This window comes from Branchiostoma belcheri, unplaced genomic scaffold, assembly GCF_001625305.1.
Source record: "Branchiostoma belcheri isolate BF01 breed outbred unplaced genomic scaffold, Haploidv18h27 scaffold49, whole genome shotgun sequence".
In the NCBI taxonomy this organism is placed as follows: domain Eukaryota; kingdom Metazoa; phylum Chordata; class Leptocardii; order Amphioxiformes; family Branchiostomatidae; genus Branchiostoma; species Branchiostoma belcheri.
The window spans coordinates 1,140,940-1,162,883 of record NW_017804120.1 but is presented as its reverse complement, the minus strand read 5'-3'; the positions used below and the strand labels follow the sequence as shown (position 1 = coordinate 1,162,883).

At 39.0% G+C, this 21,944-nt stretch overlaps 1 protein-coding gene across 1 annotated transcript in view; it reads left to right on the top strand.

Moving 5' to 3' along the window:
* Positions 1 to 14,411: 14,411 nt before the first annotated feature.
* LOC109479493 (protein REDUCED WALL ACETYLATION 2-like) overlaps positions 14,412 to 21,944 on the top strand; it is an 88,658-nt gene continuing 81,125 nt past the window's right edge. Inside the window, exon 1 of the mRNA XM_019781459.1 lies at positions 14,412 to 14,576. The gene's annotated coding sequence lies outside the window, so the exon portion shown is untranslated. The remainder of the gene's footprint in view (positions 14,577 to 21,944) is intronic.

The window sequence follows — 21,944 nt, the reverse complement described above, 5'->3', positions numbered from 1 at the left end:
ACATTCATGTGCCTGTCGGTACATTTTACGACTGAGAAAAAAGAATATTGAAAATGCATCTATGTTTGGGACGACTAAATTTCACGAAACGGGGCAAATAAAGAGTTCGCGATGGATTTAAGTTAGCGAAAAAAAAGAACCAAATACAAAAGGAAATGCCGCCTCTTTAAAGACGGGATCACTTAAATCATTTTCCGATCGCGGGGAACGCGCGGTCACAACATCGCAGCACTCAAATACACTAACGGATAACACTAATGTGACAACATGTGAAGTAACGGCCGTGGCGACGGAGCGCCGCGCACGTCTTTACCATTTTCAAGAGTTCACAAAATTTTTAGGAGAATACTAAATTCTGGAGCGCCGGGTGTCAGCGGAAGACACACATTGAAGGGGGCCACCTTGCCTGCTGTAACCTGGCCGGACCACGGAAAAGTTAGATCGGCGTAGCTAGTTTATAAAAAATTCGATTGACCGCCCATCGAAGAGCAACAATTATCGAGGCGGAGAAGTGAGCCTGTGCTACCGAATTTAAAATTTGATGCAAACCAAAACAAGAACGAGGGGCTACTGGGGCTTACTATTCTGAACGGGAAAGAGCGGAAAGGTTTAAAAAATATCTCATAAACTAGTACTGCTTATGTCACAAAATCAAAGGAATAAAAACCGGCATGGAAAGCTTCTCGTCGCTGGGACGTTCCCACGTGTTGCCAAGACGACGGCACGTCCTGATCAGACAGAGCGGCGTCACGCCCTCAGCACATGCATGGGCCCCGCCCACCGGGCGGGCGGCAAAATATTTCAAAGGCCCAAACATTGTAGCAAACCGTGCCGTGTACATATACCCCGCATTTTCACTTCGTACCGCTGGCTGGTACAGTCCCACTCCAAATTAATTTTCCTGTAGCATTTCTTAGGATTTAAAGAGATTCGTGATACGAAATGAAAAGATTTCTGTCAACTGAACCTTTGTAATGGCATGCATTACATGGATATAATCTTTGTTAAAGATTTCTGTGTTAACTAGAGCCGAAAGTGCATTAGAACTGGCCATCAGTTGAGGCACAACTGCCATGTTATATTCATGTTACGTTACGACGACCAAGAACGTTCACGGCTTGCAGACCAGTTTAAATCTTACCAACCCTCTTAGAATTGTGTTTACTCTTACACGGGGGTATTTATTTTCGGCCGTGGTTCCACTGAGATCGGCGGCTGGCTGGCGAACTATCCCGTCGGCATGACCTATGAGCACCGGGCGTCTTTGCACTCGGGACGTGAGTGACCTAGTACATTTTCTTACCGTGCGTCCGAGTCTTGTTTTACTGCAACGTCGTGTTAATATCGACGATAGATGGGAGGCGCAAAGGCTAGGGATTCACAGTAGTACAGTGTGTTAACAAGTAAACAATAATCGAGTCTAGGTGTGGTGGGGCGTGCCCGCTAATGTCATAGTGTAAAATCAGGATTATTAACACGTGCACGGCGCTCCGTCGCCCCGGCCATGTACTTTTACAGTCCGTGATACGTGTCCGGGGAGAACTGGTCGTAACCACAGGCTTCCTTTCTATTCTTTGTGTTATGTTTTTTTCTGCGATTTTGTGTTTGGCCAGTCGTCTAAATTTTTTTTTTTTTTGCCCGGTCGAACGGGGGGGCGTGCGCCGGGTGCGCCCCCCTCTGGATCCGCGGATGTCAGAGAATGTGTTTTCTGCTTTCCATTGCTGCGGTGTACCATGCTCTTGTAGGTTCTTCTAAAAGATTCTCCCAATTCTGTGTTCTCTGTGAGTCGAGCTTTTCAAATTTCCGTGAAGATATGCTCTTCCAGCCACTACTAAAGCCTAGTGGTACGTAGAGGCTACCCCATTTTCAACTGTGATGAGAAATCGTGAAGAAACCAGCCAGTTTAAATCCCTTGACTGCTGGACAATCTTTTTTGTTCAACGTAAATTGTGCCCTATAGCTATATAATATTGTTCCACTCTCCCCAGATGCATTCACCACATACAGAACTGAAGATGCTTACAGCATTTGGCATTAAAACATCTCGACTTGGAAACCATTTATGTCTCAGTCATGTTGTGAGGCAACCCTCTTCAAGGAGACCACCTGTCCAAAGTGACCACTTTTCTTTGGTCCACTGGGTGGTCACCTTGGACAGGTTTGACCGTACATGTAGAGACAAAAGTGAAAAATTACATCCTTCAAATATGTACCCTGGAATCCAAACTCGCTGTCCAGGCCGCAAAAGCCCTTCGCCCGCTGGTGTAAATTACCGCTACGGGGAGTCTAGCCCGGGGGGAGTTTGGCTAGCCAGCCAACTCCCCTCGGGCTCAACTCCCCCGTAGCGGTAATTTAGGCAGGCGGGCGAAGGGCTCTCGGCTGCCGAAGGAAAAAGGCTAACGGCCCGATACTAGTTTGGCATCCAGGGTATCAAATATGTGCCTGGGTACCATCCTCTGTAGTTACCCCTGGCTCACTTACCATACTAGCAAGTGAACAGAGACAGCTAGTGGTAGCTATGGAGGACTGAGTACCCAGGCTAAAGTACATGTGTGTGGTCACGGCATATCGGACTTGACAATGGACTGGTTCAAATGTTCTGCTATGTGGCTGATGCCATGGAATGCCGTAAATTCAAACTGGTATCTTTTAAAACAGCTCATTAAAATTTGACTACTTTCAGCTGGGGTAATAGCCTGGGTTCCAGACCCATAGCACACTGGACACAAAATTTCACTGAGATACTTTGTGTCCGGTTTGGAACCCAGGCTACTGGAGTAAGCCATATGACAAAAAATGAGCAATGCTTTCTTGTTGTGAGTAATGAATCCAAATACTAGTAGCCTGGTAGAGGCTAAATGTTATTTTGTCTATTTGGCCAAGTTGTACTCAGCTTTCTAGTTGCTTCTAAAGCCTGGTAGAGACTATCTATTTTGCTATTTGTCTAGCAACCCACTAGCCTGGGTACCATTATTTTTTTTAGCGTTGCGGAGTAAATGAATGAACTTTATTGCTCGACAATCGTACATGGTACAATGTATTTCAGCTACAACAATACTACAAAACTGAAGTAACTTACAATTAATACTACAAACTACTATTGGATACAATATAATATGAAGAACTTTATTGCATGACAATTGCACAAGGTACAATGTATGGCAAACTACATAAAGAGAGTAACAAACAATAAAATAAATGTTGGTTAAGACCTAATGTCAAATAAAACCTAACATATCTTAATTATTCAAACAGTAAGGGCTAGCACAAGTAAAGTATTACAATTGAGTGGGCTAATCACAAGTTTCAGTATTTTTTCTAATAACAAAGCATTCCTCTCTATATATCTACCCATTTTAATAAATATGAGTTACAGTATGGTCATGTATTGATGGTCTGGTCTTACTTATGGAATGAGGTATATAGAAATAGTGACAATCTGGATTGTACCCAGGCTAGTAACCCACACATCCTATAGAAACTAATGTTTCACATAACTCTAGCACCAGTCCTGACCAGTTTGTTTTTGGAGCGTGCACCCCTGATAGAAATGCAGCCACCCGGTAATGAAAACATCACCAGGATTCACAGCTACAGAAACAACTCTGACAGCTTGTCCTGATATTTCCTCACAAAATGGCCCACAAGCATGTCCCGAGGCTCTCTAGGGGTAACTGGAGATGGGTCCTGGGGTCCCTCCTCCTGCCTGCATGTCCCCGAGGGTTAAATTGGGGTCAGACAGGACTGGTGATGTGGGGAAATTAGGGACCCAGGAGGCTTCCTCAGGGGATCTAGGGTTTCACCACTTGTAATGTGTGAGTTATTGGGACAGGAAGTTTTGTGGGGGTGAACCAGCATTAGATGTGGGTTTGTAGGGATTAAGGAAAAAGATGAAAAATATAGATAATTATTGAGCTTATATAGACCTTGTTCAAGTTGTTGACTTGTTCATTGATATCTTTTTGTTGGATAATTTGAATAAGTTGAATAATATATAGGATAGGGAAATTGGAATACATGATTTTGATTGAAAGCTGGTGCTAGATAAATTGCAATCTTGCAAACATTTTTTTTATAATTTGGTACAGGAATAAAGAAAATATGGTAAAAAGTCAGTGTCATATATCTATCTGGAGTTTTCAGTGTCATATAACTGCAGTTTCAGATGAGTACAACAGGGGGCATTACTTAAAGTTGTCTTGCAAGCTGCAATAAAAATTATGTCTATGTATCAAAAAAAGGTACCAAAACTAGAAAGGTAGCACTTGCAAAGCATATGGTCTGCTCTGTTAATTCTTACTTGCTGCATATATCCATTGCAATTGTTGCGCAATAAAGATTGATTGGTTGATTGATATATTACTAATACATTAATATATATGGTCAGACAGGAGTCTAAATCCCTCCTACTATTAACTTGCAACATTACGTAACCCAACACCAGTTACCATGGTGAGAGACATCAAGAAATCAGGTCATTGGAACTAAACCTCCTGTAAAGCAAGCTAGGATGGACTTTCAACATGTTTCTCTTATTAATCACAGAGAACTTTCTGAGACTTCTAATCTAAGTCACAGCTCTAGAAGCGACTTCCTAACACTTAAGACATAATCCCCGGTGTCTGACTTGAACAGACCCAGGTGAAACATGTCCTTGAGACGTTTCCTGCCCAAGATCCCCTGAGTACTTGAACTTCTTAACTCTCAGCCAGAAGAGATGTACAAATGTTGTTGCTATGTCTACACTAAAATGTACAAATGTTGTTTCTACATATATGTCTATCCTAAAATGTAGTCAGTTTCCTTAGGCCACACCAATTTACTTCGTTGTTTCTTGGATTTTTTCAGGAAAAATATGAAGTGACAGGGTGGAATAAAAAAAAGAAAAACAGGCCAAGGCACACCATGAAGGCCAGAAATGTTAGGATATGAGCCATGAAGTCAACATAACAGGCTGGTTTATAATTAAAACAATAGATTTTGAACTTTTAATGAAACGAAGTTGCATTGTTACACTGAAAAATTAAACAACTAAGAAGAAAAGGACTTTCTTCAACCGTTGGGACCAAAATATGTATTTCATTGAGCATCTTGCAGTTGATTCAGAACCTACAATTTTATTTTTTCTTTGCAAATCAGAAAAAAATGGACAGGGCGAATCTGAGAAACAAGAAATTATATTGGTGTGGCTTTATTGAAAAAAATCACTTTAGAGGATTTACACTGTATTAATGCTAGTATAATCAGATAATGGAATATCTGTTTGGAAAAGGATGAATATTAGATTCTGAAGATAACGTGAGAAAAGATAGACATGTATGAATCTGAGGTTTGAAAGATTTTGCCGTGTTTCTCTTCATTGAAAGGAGCCTAAATTTGTTGACTTTTCTGTAACTTTGGGGGTAGATTATGAAGTTAAAACCATAAAATTGTAGATAAATGTCAAAAATACAAGGCAGACAAAAGAATTAATTGTATAATGTATAATGTCCATGATTGAAGGGAGCCCAAACTTGTTGACTTTTCTGCCATACATGTAGTTGGTATGGATTATTAAATTAAAACCATGGAAAGTGTAGGGGAGCTTGTGTAAAAAATTTCCAAAAGAGAAAATCAAAATTGGGTAAGGCCACACCAATTTAATTTCTTGCTCCTCAGATCGCCCTGTTCTTTTTTTCTGATTTGCAAAAAAAAAAAAATTTTTTGCTCTAAATTAACTGCAAAATGCTCAATGAAAGACATATGTTGGCCCCAATGGTTGAAAAAAGTTTTTCAATGTAACAATGCAATCTTGTTTCGTTACAAGTTCAAAATCTTTTGTTATAAATATAAACCAGTCTGGTATGGTTCACTTCATGGCTCATATTGTAACATTTCATGGTGTGCCTTGGCCTGTTTTGTTTTTTTCGCCCTGTCGCTCCTGATTTTTTCTGAAAAAATCCGAGAAACAACAAATTGAATTGGTGTGGCCTTACAATTACAAGGCAATGCAAGAACTTTAATTAAGTGGTTGTTAGTTTTTGTATTCCCTTGTCTGGGAGAATATATTTCTCTAAGGCGTATAAAGTGTTGAATCAGGCTTGGAGCCAAAGTGAGGTCAGAAGGTTATCCGTACCCTAAAACTCTGGGTGTCATCCAAAGTCCTGGTAAGACGCCAGTGTTAAGTAAACTTGGAGTCCCTGTGAACAATGGCACTTTCATCACTGACGACTACAAGGGACACGAAACAGGAAACTTAAAAAAAGCTGTTTGAAATGTGTCATGATCAGAGCTCCCCCCACCCCCATTGAGATGAAAATAGAAACTAGAGCAGAATTTTAAAAAGTTCATCTGAGTTGGTAAAAATGTGAACAGTTTAAGCTACGGTCACAACCCGCCGTACGTGCTTCTGCGTGCTGTCTACGTGCAAAAACGTGGGCAAACGTAGGGCATCCGTGCGTGGTGAGTACCACCTCCGTACGGAATCCTATGGATTTGGGAGCACGCAGACATGCCGTAGAACTTTAAGTGCATGTAAAACTTTTTCTACGTGCGGTCTGCGGATTCACCACCCGTGCGTGCGAGTACGAGCGACGCGCGTGCCCCGTGCGTGCCGTGCGGAAGAAGCACGTGTGAGTACGGCCTCCTTACGGTTAAGCTGCAATCGCACAGAGATCGTACGTTGTAAGCACGTACAACTCACTTCCCACTTGCGCAACATACGATGCACGCAACTGCTCACGGCCAGACGTGGCGTGCAGACCACACTCTTACACTTTGCCCAACCGTGCGAGTGACGTGCGAGTAGACGTCACTCCTTCCCCACGTTTTAGAAAAAACGTAGCAGACGTAGCCTCCCAAAAGACGTACGGAGAAAAAGCACGTACGGCGGGTTGTGACCGTCGCTTTAACTGTTCTCCAACTCAAGAAAAGTGTACTCAAATCACTGACTTATTCTGGATCCCATAGCTGAAGAAAATTAGCAAGTCAGTCAAAATTTCTGTTGAACTCTTACAAATTTCTTGAGTTGGAGAAGAGTTAATATTCCCATAAAAAGCTGTTTGAAATACGTCAGTTCTCCCCCCCCCCACCTGTTCCTGTCTTTGCTACGAAAGTCTTTCATGCATTCGTCAATCAAATAGAAAAAGAAATGTTTGACTTACGAATGAAGGTTTGCTAGGATAACTTTAAAAGTTGTCTTCACCTATTTGCATATCAATCAATTGTTTGTGCTTATAAACCTGCATTTCTCCTCTGGTCTCTCAGTCACTGATGAATGCTAGTGGATTGTAGCTGAAATATCTGACCATTTCCAAAATCATATCCAGTTCAAACTGTTGCTTGAGTAACTGCTTTTTGGCGTAACTTTATTGAACAACAATTGTGCAGGGTACAAAGTATGGCTAATCGTTACACTTTTTACTAGTATATATACTACATTTGCCACCAAGTCCTTGTAAGTTGTAGCTACAGGGCAGTACAGGGACATTGGTATAAGTTAATTAGACCTATAGTGTATCAAGTTCCTCCCAACATACATGTAGGTGATGTCAGAAGTAATAAGGATATACAGATTTCCTCAAGCCAATTAAGCTGTGGGTTAAGGTTAATGTTACAGGACGTTGTCACTTCTGATGTTTCTTGAGGCCTAATTAAGAAAGAATGTCACCTTGGATTAACCTAAGGCAAGGTTAAGACAGAAACACACAAGTCACACAGCTAAGAAATATGGCACCTGTAGCAGTTGGTGTTTGTGTGTGAATTTGGGTAATTGGCAAAGGTTTAGCGTTGATTTTGGCGCCTTTTTTTTCTGAGAGTCAATGCAAAAATCCATGGATTTTCTCGTTTCTAAGCTATTCATTCCTTTGATTGCATAAAATAAGTTTTGTCTTGATTTTGTGGAGCATAGGGGTGGTGCCCATCTCCATTTCTGTAGCCCTTGGGCCACACAATTGTGCAAGAACTACAGCATTGTTTAGATTGCCTTGTAGAAAAAATTATTTTGTTAAGGAGGACAGAATGTTTCAAATGGAATGTTTCAAATTTTGTCCATTCTGAGCAGAAAAATTCCGTCAAGGAAAGGAAAGATGGACATAAGCACTGAAGAGAGCACTGAAAAAAATCATTGCCTACAATAATAACTACACTTTTGTATTAGTTGAGAAAAAAAATCGTACCCAAAAATTTTGCCACACACTCAGACGCCAGTCAAAGCCAAATTATCCACACGAGTGCTCAAACTTACCGACAGAGTGCAAAAACATGTCGCCCAATTAAAGTAAAATCTCTTAATCAAATTGTGTGATGGCCCAATAACTCCAAATAACGACCCTTTTCTTCACCAAGCCTTTCTCCTTACATGAGTCCCAATTAGAGAGGGCCTGCATGGGGGGGTAGTGATTACAAATTACGCCAAATTTTCGCCGCCGATTACGAATTACGTTAAAGTCTTAGAGCTGATTACGACTTTACGATTTGCAGCTAATGTACTATTACGAATTACGCTGATTTTTGTGGAGACTGCCTACGAATTACGAAGTCTAAAAAGGCCTGATTACGCCTTACGAAAAAGGGCATGCAGGCCCTCTTACATGTACTGAGTCCCAATTAAAGCCAAGTTTATCACTCAGTACCAGCGGTAGCCTAACATCCGTACATCTAAAGCACATCAAAAGCGGGTTCCAGATCCCCCGACTGTAAACCGAATGTTTTTGCCACTTCTGAAGACCCTTGAAGGTCAAACGGAGAGGTCAGCCATGTCAGGAGAAGTTTGTACAGATGTTTCTGGGAGTGAAGTGTTGAAAAGTTGGGAGTGTTTGAAGCTCTGGGAGATCTGGAGAGACTCAGTCTCACCTAATACCTTTTTTTCTTGCAAGGTGGTCCTAGGAGTAGACATACGGCAAATTGTTAGTCCTTGGCAGGCTATATACATGTATAGTGCGTCTTTTTTTGTGGGGGGGGGGGGAGATTTTTTGTTGCCTTGAGTTGAGTTGGGTTGGGTTGGTATTCAAAACCTGAGTACAAGTAGAAGTACTGTTGGATGCCATAAGAAATATTGAGTGAGTGAGTGAGTGAGTGATGCCCATAAGAAAAAAATTAGATTACAAAAGCTCAAATAATAGCCCCAGTCTTAGAACTAACTGCCAGCTTTAGCTTTTTTTATTAGACTACAATAAAGTTTCAAGTTTTTAGTTGTCAAATTTTTAAACTTTGGTGAACAGCATGTTTAAAATTCTTTTCTGTTCTAATTACTAATTATCTTGGATTGGATTACTCTTACAGATCACTTACAAGAACGTTTGTCTACTTTGGAAAACGAGAACAAAAATCAATTTTCATTCCTTCATTGAAAACTGTTTGTACAAGGCTTGTGCCAAAGCCAAGAATCTGGGGTGTCTGACCTTAGGCCTTGGGAAAAAATTTTGTGTTTCCTGTTTCATTCCTTAAAAAAATTAGGGTCGGTAGGTAGGGAGGTAGGGATTACTGTATCTTTACCGATGTTCTTTTTTTTTTTAGACTTTGGCAATCTCTTAAGTTATGCGACTAATACAACACAGTTTATAAACTAACAAGTAAAACTTGCATGAGGACACTCATAATTTTCAATGTTAATGTTGGAAACCCGATTGTACAACATTTTATCACTCAGGTATCAGTTCATGGAGCTAGAAAAGGGCGATCAGCTCGAAAAATTTATGTCTCTTCCATGCACACACAAAAGTCTAGGGTTGGCAGTTTTTTTCTAGGGACAGTCGAGAAACAGGAAAGCAACATTTCTTTCCTAGGCCTCAGGCCACACCAATTTAATATCTTGGTTAACGGATTCACCCGCTTCATTTTTTTCTGATTTGCCAAAAAAAAAAAAAATTCAGGATCAACTGCAAAATGCTTTGCCCTGAACAGTTGAAAACAGTCCTTTTCTTCCTAGTTGTTACAGTTATTCCATCTTTCAATGCAGTGATATCATTAAAAGTTCAAAATTCATTGTTTAAATTTTGAACCAGCCTGGTGTGTTGACTTAGAAATTCATGGCTCATATCGTATCATTCTGGGCCATAATAGGATGCCGAGGCCTGTTTTTATTTATTTATTTTTCTCCCACCTGCTCCATAATTTTTCTAGAAAAATCCGTTAACCAAGAAATTAAAATTGGTGTGGCCTCAGCGTACTTGTCCCTGATCCTAACTTCCTTCTCCACCCTTCAGTATCAGTGTTTGATAAAGACACTGACTTTGAAAGCCAAAGTGCTGATGGTGTTTTGACTGGAGGACTTGTTTTATCAGACTGTTTGTTGTTAGAGATTCCAACGGGCAAAGAGAAATATGCCAGTTGTTTGAAAGATTTTTGCCATGCAGTCAAAATTGTTTGAAGTGTGTTCTAAGTTGATATGTTGTATTTAGGGATTCAGCTTTCAGATATACATTTCAGACATAGGAAATGAAATTCTTGAAAGAACTGCAGAATTTCAAGAAAAGAAAAAAAGAACTTTAAGAAAAAGAAGTATTAAAGTTAGCCTAGTTTCCAAACCGACATTAGCTACCAATTCTCTCATCAAATACAAAAAGAGACTTTTGCAGCTAAAATGGGGTTGGTAACCAGGCTAGGAGAAAGGAAGAAGAAAAACTCAAAAGAAAAAGGCCAAAAGACAGAAAATAGAGAAAAATGTAAGTGGAGGAAAGGTAAAAAAGATAAAAGGTAGAAAGAAGGAAGATCTGAACAATAGAAAAGAAAGTTGAAACACAGAAGGAAAGAAAAAAGGGTCGCCAAAACTTTCTTGTTTTCTTTTTACTACCATATTATCAATGCAAGGTAATAACTCAACATATTTCTGTAGGAACAGAAACTTAAGTTTTACAAACCAGACATTCCTTCCCTTGGCCTTGTACTTGTAGTAGAGACAAGACTGCATAATCAATCGTCTGTGGAATGTTCCCATATCAATCACTCAGACACATGCTGACATGTACAGGACCAAGTGTTGACATTTTCTCTGTCCTTAGAGAAAACAGACTTTCTCCAAGACTTCAACACTTCAACTTAAGCCATCTGTCTCCTCCTTATGACCTTAAGGTGACCGTCAGAAGTTTTGCGGCTTTTGGGCTTAAGATATCTTAATCCTTCTTAAGATGCGGCGACTGCCTGAAAGTGTTCCACCAGACACTAAAAGGATTACGGTGCCCGGGCTTTTAAACCGTAGAAGTTATCCCTGTAACACTTGTGGCTTTTAAGTTACCTTGATTGAAATTCTTGTGAGTGTCTGACTGTTCTCTGTAATCGTTTAATTTAATTAAAGTGATACGATAATCATGATAATCTAATTAATGTGTCCTTCAAGATTTTGGAATTTCCGAACAAAGTTGTGAGTCACAGAGAAAGAATCCATATGTTTGTTTGTTTGTTTGTTTGTTTGTTTTTTATTAGATCTCCATTAGTGTTCAACTGACCACTATTCTTCCTGGAGTCCACATAAAATTCAAAATTATAACAACAGAAATGTACAGAATTCAACTCAATATTAACATAAATTGTCTGTAGACTGTAGTTGTAGAATGATGTTCAAGTTAGATTAGACTTCTAAGGTATATATATATCATTAGCACTTTGAATTTTGATTGGTTAAAGAGCACTAATCAGTGTAACTGTTTCTTGGTCTCCATTGGCTAGGAGAGTCCTATAAAAATTGCTGTGCTTTCTTTTTTGTTTTACATGTACAGAAAAAATTATTAGACTGTCATGGAAAGAAAAATGAAGACCTTGTATGTACCATTGATTCAAGGCATAACGTCTACAACCATTTTGACTTCTGAGGCAATTCTTTCAATATTGTTGTGGCAAAAATATTGATCATCATAACGTTTTTGCTCCCCGAGGTTTACTAGAAGTTATTTTTGTGTTCTCTTTTATATGGAAACATTGATTAAAGCAAAAATCAAGCTTTTGTCATCTTTTATGAGTCAGGAGTGAAAGATTGTCTCGAGGAAAAATACGTAGTTATTTTGTTTTCATCTGAAGCCACAAAAGTATTGGCAATTTTTGCTTGTGATGGCAGAAACATCAATCAATTGAGAGAAAAGATTTTCAGAGCTTGGAATATTATTTTCCTGGTGTCTGTCTGCTTTACATAGCATCAATCTCTGTTAGCTTGGTAATACTATGTCTATTTCAAGTATTTGGCCAATTTCTTCTCTTTCAAACCGCCTCAGAAGTGGTAGAGGCTAGTTTAATCAAGCTAAAACCAGTTCCTGTACCAGATAGACTGAGAAGGAAGGATCCAGGATATTTGCTGTGTAAGCATCTATATACCATGGGTGATGAAAGTGAAATTAAATCAATGACCACTAGACTTTGACAAATGACCCTTGAGTGACCTATTTCCTCTGGTCTTTCCTGATATTTGCTCAGCGTGTTTAAAATTCATCCCTTTCGTCTTTGAAGTTTTGTCCGCCTTCCCTATTTGGACACTTTGATGATTTGCTATTGAATTCATTAATTTCTTTTTGTTGGAAGAAGTAAATGAGGGTTTTTGTGTGACGTTTTATTTGTGCTCTATGTTTGTTCTTTGGTGGTCCCAGGTTGAAAGGAAGGTCCAGTTCTATGGAAAGGGCATTTGAAGGACAACAAAATGGCGGGTGGCCTTTCGTTTGCATGAGAATGTTCAGGTCACATTTCTGTGCCCTGGGAAGCTTTAATGAAGTCAGACCCACCTCATAAATTCTGCTCAGGATCTGGAATTTTTTTGTTTGCAGTTTTGTCAGTTTTTCAAAGATATATTCCTTTTTAACCTTTGGTATACCGAAGTAGCATTTTGTCTACCAATTCTCTATTGGTTAGGCAGCAGGGAGAAAGCTAAGTCGCAAAATAAGATTAACTTTTAAATGTATCATGCCGTGCCAATGGACGCCACTCAGTAATTTTTTTTTACATTTTAAACTTTAAGGAAACTTCTTCACTTTCAATGGTCCCTAAAATAATTTTTCCCATTGAAACAATCTTTGAGTTAGATTAGAATTCTTCCTTTGGTGACCACCTGTCCAAATAGACCACTTTTTTTTCTCTTGAGTGGTCTTTTTGAACAGTTTGACTAAACCTTATACTCTCCAAGCAGAGGTTTGGTTTTTGGGTTATTTTAGACTTTTTATCGGGGTTTCTTTTTTGCACTGGAATTTTGGGTCGGGTGAAAGAAAAATTCCATTGCAAAAATTGTCATTAAAAAAGTCTAAAAACATACAAAAAATAACCCAAACCTCTGCTTGGAGAGTATGAACCTTACACTGTACCCCCATCTTTTGAAGTTGAACAGATAATACAATTATTTCCACCCCTGGTCTACCACCCAGTTTGTGTGTCCTCCTATGGGTACCTCAGCAGATGTTAGAGGGTACAGACAATACTACCTGACAGGGGGGTGTCAGGGTACCCTCTACCATTATGATATAAAGAGCAGACAATAACTGTGTATTGTCAGCTGGCTGAATGTAAGGGAGCGTTCATTATTTCCTGCGACAAGGTGGCTGAAACTTCCAAGACTTATCTGAAAATGTTTTTCAGAAGGACTTTTGAGAATAAAAATGATACAGTGGTCATGCATCATCTTGGATGTGGATTTTTTAGTGTTTATTTTAGTAAGTTTTGTAGAGTCCCCATTCAGCCTAATCTATACAATAATGGACAGTCCCTGGGTCCCTGTCACTCTTGACTGGACCTCACAGATGTGGAACCATCCAGGACAATAGTGGAACTTCCCTCACAAAAGCTGTGTGACAACAGGCATCATCCCTTCCCTCAGGTCTGGTCATCACTCCATAGGGGTGTGCACCTAGGGGGTCCTGAAAGATGTTCATACAGGTGGCATGGTTGGGACAACAAAAGAGGACATCTCTGAAGGAAGAACACACTTGTTGACAGTGTACTATCACTTTGAAAACAACTGTTTGCTAATGGCATGAAAATGATTCAGATACGACCATTTTACTGCAGTTCTTGTGTACTTGTAAGATTTCAAATTTAAGTTTAAAGTTGAGGTCCAGTTTTGAAACTTGTCTTTTACAAATACTTTAACTTTTTTCTTCAAAAATGAGAAAGGGTGGTGAATTGGCCTTAGTTGTCTGAGAATTTAGTCAAAGATGTGTGGTTTGAACAGCCATTTAATTGAGAGAATCCCAAATATCTCTACACATCATCAATAATGAACTATTTTTGGTATCCAAAATCTTCACATATTTATGAAAAAGGCTTCCCATGGAGGTGTGCTTTCCTTTCAATACCTTATCCAATTACCTTCATTAACATAAATTTCATGCACAATTTGCCCCCAAGGCACTCACCTTCCCCCTAATGCATATTCATGAGTTCAAGCCTCACTGATAGACAATTGGCTGAGGGGTGCCAGCTCATGAATATTAACGAGTCATCTTTTGTGTCCCCAAAGGTGGCCTGGTGGGAGCCCTGTGATCGTAGAGTGTGAAAACCAGCTGAGCGGCTTGCTTTGCCGGCACGTTCTTTCAGGGAGTCCTTGCTCACACACGCCGTTTCTTCAACGTTTAAAGACGTTTCACGCCAAGACGCCTTGGATTTAACACCTGTGCAGGTAGAGCAAGGTAGGTGTCACTGGTTTATGTACGACAGGTGTGTTGTTTGGGGAAGCTTATCTTAATTTCCTAGCAAAGATGTTTAGTGGGGGTAACGTATTGGCATAGGATACTGTGGCATGGGAAAGAAGAACACAGTCAATACAAAATGTATGTTTTAAGTACAAGACAGTGCTGTTAACTCATTTAACTGTTGCATATGGTATTGGTAATTGGTATATAGAAGGTATTACATACGTGGATCTGTAATGTTGCGTTTTGAAGTCATTGGAAGAATGTTGAAGAGTTTGTTTCCATTTTACATGGTGGATATTGTTGTTGTCACGGTCTGTGTGTTCTGTGTTAGGAAGCCATATCAGAGGCACAGGGCTGAAACCACTATTGTGGTTGGAGTTTCCCACAAATGCATTTCTGACATGGGTGCTGTCAGTGTTGCTTTGTGATGCATCCATGTCTCTAAGTGTCCATAGGTCACATTTCTTTACAAAGTTTGTTACTGTATACTTCCAGAATGGAAGAAAGCCTGTATAAATGTCAGTTTATGTGGTGTGACTTTCACTCCTATTCAAACTACCGGCCTTGGACAAATATTCTTTTACAACTTACGCAAGTATTATACAGTGTACTACCATATATAAGGTATATCATGCTTGTAGAATTTACCTGATTATATGTTGTGTAACCTGTATTGTAGTGAAATCATGCTAATTTTGGCCATTATTGTTGTAACTTTTAATATTATGATATATTTTTACAAAGAATATGTTGGCCACTGGTTTTAAATTTGTTCTTTATTTCGTGTAAAAGAGAGAAAAAAATTGAATTCTGCCACTACTTGAAATGTTTTTTTCACAGCTTTGATAATATAATAATGACGGGAATGTTTCTAAAAGGAATTCCCCATTCCAAGGATTCCCATGGAAGGGAAAGAAATCTGACTATAGTGTTTGGTTTAAAACATTTCTGAAGCTTTAGCAACAGTACCCACTGACAAACACTGTCTTTGTACATCTTCTCTGTAAAGCCATTCTACAAACAAGGTGCAATATTGTAAATATCAATTTCTAACATCAAAAATCCAGTTTTTACAAGATAAATATCAGTAATATCTTGTTCACACCTTGTAATTTTGCATTTAGTCAGTTTTAAGTGTCAGTCAACTTTTAGAAAAAAAATGTTGCTGAGAAAAAAAAAGCATGATTTTAGGGCTACACCTAGCCTCTACCAGGCTTCACAGGTTGCTGGGAAAACTAGCAGAAATTGGCCATTTTTCCAGCAACCTAGGGGGCCTGAAAGAGGCTAGGCTACACCCATACTGTCGTATGGGTGTAGCCTATACTCTGGCAACTAACCTATGAACAACCCTAGCCCTATTTTAAAAGGAAGATTAGTCAAAACGTGTTGGAATATATGGTGTCAGAACATAATTTGATTATCCACTAATTCAATTAAAAGTTAAAAGACCTGATTTGACTGTAGGCATCCTTCCATCTCGAAAGATGACCCATGCTCTTCCAGTATTTATCTGTTATGTGTGCGTCGGTTGAGTGTTTAGTGTCAGCTTTAGTGTTACTGAAGATCACAGGAGGGGTAGAGAGACTTGAAACCTTCGCTGACAGAAGGGGGTGGGGGGAATGCAAGGGAAACCCTTGAGAAAGGGGCTTGTACAGTGAAGAGTCCATGTATTTGTCCCAAGGTGTTGTATTTAGGTTAAGATAACACACCTGTCTTGAACCTTTTCTATGCTGGGTAGAAAGGATATCCTTCGACCAAATTTTAGGCCTGTTTTAGGACTTTTTTTTAGCATTTTTTAGGCCTGGTTTTGGACTTTTTCATAGCATTTGTGGTTCTGTTTTTTTTTACTTTTTAATTGTGTTTTAAGGCATATTTTTGGACTTTTATAGCATTTTGTCCCCAAGTACACCAGAGTGCCAAAACTCGACAAAAAAAAAGTTGACAAAAAAGAAAGCCCAACAAAACTTCTGATAAAGCTAAAAAGAAGTCTGAATCCACTCCGTAAACCCTTGGCTAGAGAGTATGAGAAGGCTAAACTTTAACCTCTATCTATGTCTATGCTATACTATATATATATAGCTTTGGAGTGCTTCCCTAAAAATGAAGTTTGACTCTCTGTTTCAAGGCTCTTTTTCCCCATGTCTGTGTTATACCTACAACATGGCAATGCTATCCCCAGTATTTGCACAGTAGAGAGTGTCCACTTTAGGGATGAAAGCGGAGTTGACCAATGGCATGTACTGTTTTGTCTTGATGGGGGGCCAGGTCCTTTAGGTGTAGTGGAGCCTGCCATTGTTGAAGTGAAGACACCTTTTTCAACACCTCTTTTTTCCAATCGACCAAAAAGCAGCTTGGCTCTTAGCCTCCACCAGGCCTTTCTACGGGAATATGGATCGTAGAATTTGGCAAAAAGGAGAGTTAAAATTGGCCAGGGGAAGCTAGTTTCTTTCTTTCCCTCCGAAGCGGCCAGTCAAACCCCAAAGTGGCCAAACTCCCCTGGCAAATATTCTCCTATATATAGTATATAGCCAGCATATGTGAATTTGAGGGGACTCATTCCTCGATCAGCTAACCGACATCTCGCACACGCAGTCGTCCCTCAGTAAGACATCTGGAGCCGCATAGTTCCTGTTTAGAACTTTTATTCAGCCTGTCATACATATATAGCCAGCGTAGTTAGTCTGGTAGAGACTACTAGGCTCTAGCCAGCACAGGTTTTTCCGTCAATTGCAGAAACTTTGTGACGTGTGACAACAAGGATGTATATAGAAGTTCTGCTTTGGGTAACACTGGTCTTGCATAGAAAAAAACACACACACAAACACAGACATACATTGTACAGACATGCTAAAAACAATTATACAGACAAGCCACAAACAATTATACTTTACTCCTTTTGGTAAACTGGCATCATGAAATTCTTTCTTTCTTCAGGATTTTTAGAAATGTCAGGTGATGTACTGAAATAAATTTTAAGACAAAACAAGGTATAACTATAATTCAGAAATAGAAATGTTTGTGTAAGTGTCAGAAATGCAAGTGATTTTATTAGAACTCTTTACTTTACTGTTTCTATAATTTGTAAGGTAGTGAAACTGCTACACATACACAGGGCTTAAAATACTGCATGCATGTGCACCTTAGTGCACCCAAAATTGTAGCTGTCCACCCAATTTTTTTCTGTGGGTGCACCAGCATACCCAAATATTTTCCTAGGTTTACGTACTACTTAGTAAAGATATCTAATGTATACTAGAAATACTGTACCGTATACGTTATATTATTGACATCTAAATGTCAGAAAAATAAAGTCACACGACTGAGTCTTTGTTGTACATGTATGAAATTATTTCATATGGTACACCGTAAAAATTTTCTGTGCACCCAATTTTTTAGGTTGGATGCACCAGTGTACCTATTCCCAATATATTCAATTTTGAGCCCTGCATACAGGTCCCAATGGACCAAGTTAAAGGAAGAAAAAACACTACACTGCAAACTGTAAGACCTGAGTCATGTGTGGATGCTGTGAAGGATTAGGTTCGACTCAGGAAGGGTTGACTTGTGACAAGGGTCGTTGCCTGCTCCCCAGGCGTGTTGTACCCACCAGGCAGTGTGAAGACCTGTGGTCTCTCTCTTCTTATCTGACTTCTTTATCTGCTTACCTGTTGGGACGGAATTCTTTTTGGTAACACCAAGTGTGCTTCAAGGGTTGGTCACACCTTGGATGAGGGTCTGCAAGGGGGGGTCCCGACAACGCTCTACGCTGAATTCGGAAACCTCTCAATTACGCCTTACGATAAATTCCAAGTGGCTACAACGCATTACTTAGAATTAAAACGGCGAATACGCTCTATGCAAAATGCACCAATTACACTCTACGTTGAATTAGAGCAGTCCGTTTTCACTCTACGTAGAATTGAAACGGCCGAATTACGCTCTACGGAAAAGGGCATGCGGGCCCCCTAAGAAGTCTGCAAAGGAGGCTAAATTTTTTCACTGTCAGGCTGGGAACCTCCTTGCTGTACCCAATGATCTATTTGTTTGTTTATGTATTTATATGTATTGCCAGTAGTATCTTGAATTTGCTGCAAAATCTTTTAAAACAACAAGCTTTTTTTAGGAAGCTCCCCACAAATTTTTGGGATGTTTCTGTTGTCAGCAGAGAAAATATTTCTGATCTGTAGAGATCCTTTGATCCTTTAGCTTAAATCCACAGGTGTTTCTCCAACAGGTGTGTTACCTGTACCTGTCTCACGTTTCTATATCTGACACTGAGAGAACAGTTCTCATTGGCAATGGTGTTATCCATTATCCAATCATTGTGATCCGTGCTAATTGAGTTAACTCTGTTAATCACCAAATCAAGCTTGAAATACAAATTTAAAATTTCGGGGGAACAAATGGAAGACATTTTTATATCTGACAGTGTGTTTTTTCTTTTTTACTCAGTTCTGTATTTTTTGGTCAACTTTTGCAAAATTAAATTCCTGCAAAAATAAATGAATTTACAGTATATTTTGTACGTATTTTCTTTTGTTTTTCTCAATGCCTCCAGGCCTCTATCCTTCATCGCATTTGTTATTCCCAAACAGTTTTTTAGCCACAGTGCTTGGATACATCGAAGATATGTTTACTTGATACTTTTGGCATTAGCGAATTCTCTGAAAGGTCCCCCACCACTTTCTGCAGCGTTATGAAAAGATCACATTAAAGCATTTAAATAACATGACATTTTCTTACCTCCTGCTGGATTTAACCTTTCTTCAGGTAAGGCCTTTCTAAACAAATTATGTGTGCATCATCTTCTGCATCCTTACTTAGGCCACACCAATTTAATTTGTTGGTTCTCGGATTTTTTCAGAAAAAATATGAAGCAACAGGGCGAAAAAAATAAAAATAAAAACAGGTCTAGGCATCCTACTATAGGCTTAAATGCTATGGAATGAGCCATGAAGTCAACACAAAAGGCTGTGTTAAAATTTAAACATTGAATTTTGAACTTTTAATCAAACCACTGCAATGAGAGATGGGAAAACTGTAACAACTAGGAAGAAAAGGACTTTCCTCAACTGTTGGGGGCAAAACATGAGCATTTTTCAGTTGATTCAGGACCAGAATCAAATTTTGTTTTTTTTTGCAAATCAGAAAAAAACGAAGAGGCGAATCCGAGAACCAACAAATTAAATTGGTGTGGCCTTATGTGAAATGTATAAACAAATGTCTGAAATTTTAAGTACGAATGAAAAATATTTTATCATGGATGATTTGAAGCAGGTTTGTTAGAATTTAGAGTAGCTTTAGAATTTTAAAAATCTATCTTCTTTTCAACATTGAGTCTATTTGCCATTTTTTTTTACCAAAATATCATAATAGGTATCTTTTTATTAGAGGAGGTTTAAATTTTGCCCCAATTTCGTGAAGGCTTGAAATTTGTGCTATATACCTCTTACATTTTATTAGTGTATTAGCATTTGTCTTGACGTCATTTGATAGAATTTTGCTGCTCATGATCGACACAAATTTTCCCCCATCTGTCATCTTTAAGTTAACGGACAAAAATTGGGATGTAAAGAGATGGAAAGAGATGTCATTAACTAAACTTAGTGTTCCATTCCAGCAAAATTTGCCCCTCAAAATGCAGGAAAGAGTTCAGAGGGTTAAGATTTGAAATCTTCCAGGGGGAGTATTACTATTATTTTACATGATGTTACATTGTGTCAAAAAAGGTAAGATGACGAAAAAAAATTAAGGCCCGTGCAAGCTAGAATGCATTTGATGTAGGAACCCTGAATTGAATTGATATTGCCTTGGATTGTGAGCCACAGGTGGTTGGAAACCTTACCTGTCATTTAAGCTACTAATGGGCTCCAAGGGTTGATAGAACCAAGACCTAATGCACTGTAATACGTCTAATTGATTGGTACTTCCCTCAGAAAGGGTAGAAAAATGTCACTGCCTTCGATTTCCCGCTATGAAGGCTTACATGGAGGTAGGTAACGATTAAACTAAATCCTGTGCTTCCACACCTTATGGTATATGGCTGAAAAAAGGTATAACTTGGCGTAGAAAGTTGGTAATATTTTGTATGTAAGTAGCAGTGTAGTTTATGTCTGTGGTTATATTTTACTAACTGTTGAAAACTTACTGTTGAAATAAACCTTTGCCTTTTGCACTTTCTTTTTTGTTTTGACTATGATCATACAGTATATAACTGCATGCACTTATGAAACTTGCATGCACTTGTACTACTGGTAATACAATGTACTTGCTTAACAGAAATAAATGCTAAGAAAAACAGTGTGAATATCATCATGGTAAACACCTATAATCACCCAGACTGTGATCAAGTGATAATTCACTCATACTTATACCAATTGGATGGCTTATTTTGAAAAAAACATTCTTTGACCAATCAGGTTCCCTTCTCATAACAGACCAGTAGAACAAATTTTAGAGTTTCATTTTTAACTCCATAGTTGTACAGTTGAGGTTGTTTTTCTGTAGTTGGGAGTTCAGGCTGTAATCACCCAGACTGTGATCAAGTGATAATTATTTCACTGACATGCTTTTTGACCAATCAGAGGGCTTCTTTTGATAATTCACTCACACCCTTTGACCAATCAGGTTTCCTCCTACATAGTTGTACAGTTGAGGTTGTTTTTCAGTAGTTGGGAGTTCAGGCAGCTGACACAGACCCAATCCTGTTAACTCAGCGCACCGTTACAAATCCACTGCACAAGGAGAATTAACCATGTTAACACCATTAATCCAATTTCATCATTGTGCACGCTCGTGCTGAAATAACGAGTATTAACCGATGATGCCTCAATCCTTGAATACAGAACTTTATCTGGCACAACGTACTAAAACAGAACAAGTCATAAGCTTTAAACTGTTAAAATCCTTGCAATCTTTGTATTCGTTGAAAAAAGTGCAAAAATTGTTTTTCCAATGATTTACAGGCTTTTGTGAGGTACTTAAATTATTTGAATCTTTTTTGAAGCCACTCACAAGGAAAATGTGTTTTTAAGCTAAAACGCCAAATATCTTACATCATACATGTGTATAACAAGCCTACTTGATGTTTGGGGTTTTCATTTGGGGTGGGGCATGGTCATTATTTCATTGTCATTGATGACATACAATATATTATAACAGCAGCTGGTTCCTTACTGTTAAATAGACCACAGAACCTACAATTCCCAACATTTTCCTTGCTTGTGAGACTGTATGATTTGCAAAAAAAAGTATATTAAAGACTGTCTGTCTTTTGTAAGCTTCTTTGTTTTGAGTATTTAGACCATTTGAAGCAGGCTTTTAGCTAGGGGGTGTCTAGGGTGTCTTTTGGACGCCCTTTAC